Source organism: Octopus bimaculoides, chromosome 15 (assembly GCF_046866305.1).
Source record: "Octopus bimaculoides isolate indiv1 chromosome 15, ASM4686630v1, whole genome shotgun sequence".
Taxonomy (NCBI): Eukaryota; Metazoa; Mollusca; class Cephalopoda; order Octopoda; family Octopodidae; genus Octopus; species Octopus bimaculoides.
The window spans coordinates 19,293,164-19,299,944 of NC_142942.1; positions in this window are offsets into that span (position 1 = coordinate 19,293,164).

Sequence of the window (6,781 nt, forward strand, 5' to 3'; positions counted from 1 at the left end):
GTGTTTGTATGTATATTTTATACGCACGCATTCTCTCTCTCTCATATGTGCGCGTGTAAATATATATATACATATATATATTTACACACAGAAACACATATATACATTTACACATATATATATATATATATATATATATATATATATACGTACACTTATATATATATATATGTACACATACCCACACATTACTTTTCTGTGTGTCTCTCTCTATATATATATACATTTATATATATATATATATATATATATATATATATATATATGCATATATCCATGCATATATCCATGCATATATGTACATACCTACATCTATATGTATACATACATGCATATATGGGTACAGGACATCAAAAAACGTTAAACACAATGAGATGTAAAAACATAAAAACGAAAACAGAAATCGAACTTTTTTCGAACTACGAAAAAAACAAAGAAACGAGACATGCAACATAAAGAGTATATCCCTTCGTCAGTTGTCCCTGTTCCATCTACTCCGCGTTACGAAGGCAAGGACAATACGCGACTTCGTTGGAACAATCCTTTCCGCAAAGCACATTAAATAATATTTGGAATTTTTTGCAGAGGGTGAAAGTGTTAACAAGAACAGGACAGTGAGAACAAGACAGTAAAAACAAACGGTGAGGGCTGTTAAGCGAAGACGATAGAAAAATTATTATGAACGCTAGGTAGACGTGAATGAGAGAAGAGACAGAAAAAACACGTCTTTTCTATAGGAAGGCAGTGGACAGAAAGAGAGATCCTCTTTCGTCACGTGTCAGCGAGAGAGGGTCAAGGAGGAGGAGTGAGAGAGAGAGAGGGTAACAGTGAAAGGGAGAGAAGAAAAGGGAAAGGGTAGGAGAGAAAAACAGGAAGGATGAAGAACAAGAGAGGGAGAGAGATAGGTAGAGAAGAGATAGTAGAAGAGTGTGCATTGTAATTATTAAGATAAAACTTACTTGAAAAAGCATGCGTCACGTTCGATCAAACGTTTCTCTGTTTTTTTCTTTGTTCGAAAAATGTTCGTTTTCTGTTTTCATTTTCATGTTTTCGTTTCTCGTTGTGTTTAAGGTTTTTTTTTTTTTGAGGTCCTATACTAATATATGCATGTATGCATACATATAGATGTTTGTATCTACATCTGTATGTATGGATATATGCATACATTTATATATTTTTTATATTATTATATGATCGAACGCCACGCATCCTTTTCCAAGTAAATTTTATCTTAATAATTACAATGCGCACTCTTCTACTATGTCTTCTCTGTCTATCTCTCTCCCTCTCTTGTTCTTCATCCTTTCTGTTTTTCTCTCCCATCCTTTCCCTCTCCTTCTGTCCCTTTCACCTTTCCCTCTCTCTCTCTCACTCTTCCTCCTTGACCCTCTCGTCGCTGACACGTGACGAAAGAGGATCTCTCTTTCTATCACTGCCTTCCTAAAGAAAAGACGTGTTTTCTCTGTCTCTTCTCTCATGCACGTCCACCTAGCGTTCATAATAATTTTTCTATCGTCTTCGCTTAACAGCCCTCACCGTTCGTTTTTACTGTCTTGTTCTCACTGTCCTGTTCTTGTTAACACTTTCACCCTCTGCAAAAAATTCCAAATATTATTTAATTTGCTTTGCGGGAAGGACTGTTCCAACGAAGTCGCGTATTGTCCTTACCTTCGAAACGCAGAGTAGATGAAACAGGGACAACTGACGTAGGAGCATACTCTTTATGTTGCATGTCTCGTTTCTGTGTTCTTTTTTTTTTTTTGTAGTTCGAAAAAAGTTCGTTTTCTGTTGTCTTTTTTATGTTTTCATTTCTCATTGTGTTTAACATTTTTTTATGTCCTGTACCCATATATGCATGTATGTATACATATAGATGTAGGTATGTACATATATGTATGGATATATGCATATATTTATATATTATTTATATTATTATATGATTGAACACCCCGCATCCTTTTCCAAGAAAGTATATATATATATATATATATATATATATATATATATATATATATATATATATATATATATATATATATATATATATATATGCACATGATTTGTCTGTGTGTTTGTATGTATATATTATATGCACGTATTCTCTCTCTCGTATGTGTGCGTGTTAATATATAGATAGATAAATAGATAGATAGATAGATAGATAGATAGATAGATAGATATTAAGTACACATATACACATCCTGGGAGAAATTGTTATATACAATAATACAATGCATAATTGAAAAGCGGGCCGAGAAAAGAAAAATGTTTAGATCCCACGTATCTCTGATTTCAAAATAAAAGTCGCTCTCTTCTCAATATTTAATCGTCACCCTTTTTCTCTACTTTTACTTAGAATAAAGGCCTTAAGTATAAGTTCACACAGCTAAGTGACCTGATCTGATAAAGAATAATTGAACTATTCTCAGTACACAGTACCGAAAGCATATTCCTGGGACAGTAATTTTTCTTTTTCTTCTATTTTCGATGTCTTATTTTTTCATGCCAGATCTAACCCCTTAAACCTCACCAGTATCATTATGTGAATTTAACTTTTGAGAATATTTAAACCAGTTTACGTCCTGAATTACAACCTGGCGTTACGAACCTGTGACTGATTCTCTCGAACGAACATTTAGAGAACTTCTAGCGGAAATAACAAAATCTGCAAGAAATAGCAAACCAAATCACCTTCTAAGATGATACTACGATATTGAATAAAAGAATTACACATTGGATAATATATTCCTTATGCAAAAAAAAAAAAAAAAGAAAAACGAAAAGATTTTCACGGCTGGATTTTTTATTCACTGCATTTCATTCAGGGCTGACTTAAGTCTAAACAACAACAACAACTCAGCAAGCTGTGACTTTTATACGCACAAACACAAAACATATTATTTACCTTTCTTTAGAAATTAATGAAGCTGACAGATTCAATTAATATTGCCTAGTGATTAATTAATATTTAGTGCATTTATAGATCGAAATTTCTCTATCGATTGTTGTATAATATATTTGTTTTCGTATGTTTTTCCATCACCAATCAATCTCTGCCTGATGTCCTAACATTTATTTCCGTTATCAAGTCTCTTGATTTGTTTTTACGATATATATATATATATATATATATATAGATAGATAGATAGATAGATAGATAAACAATTATATATACAAACATATATAGTTGGTCAATATCTATTAAAACATCGATAATTTGTTTTTATTCAACCACTTATGTCTACTAGAATGTTTCACTACATCTACCGAATTTGTAATTCATAAAAAGCACTTAAAATATTTTGTTTCCTCATCTATCAAATATAAAATATAACATAAAATACAATCATATAAAGTTTACTAGAATATAATAAATAACTAAAAAAGATCTTTCCATTAAAATAGTTAATGTCGGTGGGTCTAAGGTAAAAGGCAGAGGCGTGGGTAAGATCAGTGTCGGTGGGTGTAAGGTAAAGACATCGAAGAAGCTGTGGGTAATAGTGTTGAGACAGATAACGAGAGCGGAGATGTTGTGGGTGTGATCAATACTTGTGGAACTATATGGTAAAGACAGGGAAGAGGCTGAGGATAAAGTTCATAGTGGTCGCTCTACGGTAAAAATAACGGAGAAGGTGAGAGTAAGGCTGGTGTTGATGGAACTAAGGGAAACAGAGCAGAGAAGCTCTGGCCAGTGTTATTGAATATATGGTAAGTGAGGCCAGTAATGGTGGGACTGAGGTAAAGAAAGCCAAGCAAGAAGTTGTGGGTTAGGCCAGATGTACTAAGATAATTCTGCGCTTAATGGTTTTATGGTTTATAGGTTTGTAAAGTGAGGTACGGACAATGTTGTATAGTGATGCGGTTGCATGACGGTGCATCATGTACGATGCTGTATGATGGTGTATGACTGTATATCATGATGTAATATAGTGATATCTGACGAATAGTGATGGATTGTGGTGCATGATGTATGGCGTACAAAATATGACGGGATTACGAGGTTGTAATGTATGGCGTAATATTAAATGGTGCTGTGTGAGGAAATTCATTTTTGTTTATAGATAATACATAATTACGACGTCGGGAAGTTTCAGAGGGAGTACAGCAAACACTCGCCATGTCGCGGCTTACCTATCGCGCCCGCAATACATCGCGGATTTTTTTTGGCTAATATATGTAAATTTATATCACGAACTTCTCAGTATCTCACGGTTTTCTGCGGCCGATTGGTATTTAGAATTTTCTAGATTTTAATAATGTTTCTTGTAAAATAAGTATTTTCGTGCTTAAAAATTAATAAATAAAAATACAGTACAGTATAACACATTAATTAGAATATATTACATTAGGAATAGTCAGTTGGATATAAGTAACTATCTATAAAAAGAGGTAGGGTAGGGGTAGGTTTTAAATCATGATGTTAAATACCAGACACTAAGAAATCTAAGATCTTAATACATAGGAAACTTTATTAGGGACAGTATGGGGGAATGTTTATAAACAATATTGTTATGTTGTATAAAAATAGAATCTAAGAACTAAAAAAATGATATCATAACCAAAAGAGGTAAAAAGTGTGTATATATCAATTATAAACATTAAACATGAAGATTACATAGAATCAGTTTAATATCCATTCATCTCGCATAGACTTAACTAACTGAAAAATACCAATTTCAGAACAAGAAAAATAACAATTTATAAGAGATAAGAGGTTGATAAGTATGGATATCAAAATAAGAAAATAAAATGATAAGAATTTTTAGAAAATAATCAGAAATACATATAACCTACATATAAAGAGACATGGCATTAAAATTAGAGGCAGGGAAGAGATAAGAGTAACCCGAAAAGAGGGGGTAATAGGTATGGATGTAGTGATGGTAGTTAAAGGTATTCACACCAGAGTGATTTTATAAGTTGTAATATTACAGGTGTTATTGTATTATGATTTTATAGTGTCTAGGAGATATATGGTTTAATCAAATGGAGACTTACATAAAGTCACTACAAGTATACATAATATGATCAGTAGGGTAGAAGGTCATAGAAAGGAAAATAGTGTAATCACCAAAATAGGATGAAATCAAACTAACTAGGCAGGGGTTATCATGGGACAATATTACATATAGCACACCACACACCACAACACGTAGCATATAAGATATGTAATGCAATATAATTCACCATATAACATGATATCCCATGATTTTATTTAATATTTAATTCTAGAGGGTACGTTTATGACGGATACGACAGCAAAATAAAATTTCCACCATCAAAGTTCAAGTGTGGTAACTATAATTGTTAGTTTCGAAAATACTTAAATGTTCGGGTGAAGCTACCCATACATGATACGCTTAGGTCTAATCTATTATAAATCAGTGGAGTTGAAATGTTCAACCGCGAAGAATTCGCATCATTATCCCTGTTATCGAGCACGAACTCGATGTGTAACACACTCATAGTACATCTAATCGCCCACCTGATTCTTGAAATCTTGATGGAAAATTTGAGGAAAACCTCAGTTCGATAAAGGTAACAGAATTGGATTAACGTACTACTATATTTCTGATGGGTGACTTCAACTTTCCCGACATCAGGTTGCCTGAGTGTAATATAACCGCGGGAATGAGGCACACACAGCGAAATCAAGTAATTTATCGACCCCGAAAGGATAATAGGCGAAGTAGACCTCGGCGGAATTCGAACTCAGAAATACCGCTAAGCATTTCGCCCGGTGTCGCCGCCTTATAGATAGCTGCAGTTGCCGTATCGTCGAAGTAGGGCAGTTTTAAAAAGCGCTCTGACTTAAGGGAGTTGACTTTCTTATGAAGTTTAACTTAAGCTTAGTTGATGCTGTTGTTTGGTAAAAGACGATGGATGACCATCACTACAAACTTCATATCGTGATTGTACCAATAAAAGCATATTTCTCACGTTCCTTTGAAAAATGTCATAAGATAGAAGGTACAAGAGATCTTAATGATAGGTCTAGCAATTTTAGGGCAAGTCAATTACTCTAACCAGTACTTGACTGGAATTGCATTTGATCGACCCCGAAAGTATGAAAAGCAAAGTTGATCTCGGCAAGAACGTAATGAGCCATCTTTGATAATGAGAATGGAAATAATAATAGGAAGAACAAGAACAAGAAGAGTAACAATCTGGTGTATTTATTTTAGTGGCCTACCAATGAATACAGTAAGTTTCTCTGTCCTAGGCACTCGGCATGAAATGGAAACGGAACTGAAAGATGATGATAATAATAATAATCGTTTCTACTACAGGGACAAGGCTTGAAATTTTGGGGGACGGGCTAGTCGATTCTATCAGACCCCGTACGTAATAGGTACTTATTTCATCAACCCCGAAGGATCAAAAAGCAAAGTTGACTTCGGCAGAATTAGAATTCGGAACGTAAAGATAGACGACTAATGATAATAATTTGGGTTCAAATTCATGCGATATGCTCTCTCTCTCTCTCTCTCTCTCTCTCTCTCTCTCTCTCTCTCTCTCTCTCTCTCTCTCGTACATATAGACAAATTTAACGTCATTCTTTTCTACTCTAGGCACAAGGACCGAAATTTTACCAGAGGGGGGCCAGTCGATTAGATCAACCCCAGTACGCAACTGGTACTTAATTTATAGACCGTGAAAAGATGTAAGGCAAAGATGACCTCGGCGGAATTTGAACTCAGAACGTAAAGACAGACGAAATACCGTTAAGCATTTCGCCCGGTGTGCTAACGACTCTGCCAGCTCGCCGCCTTTCTAAACA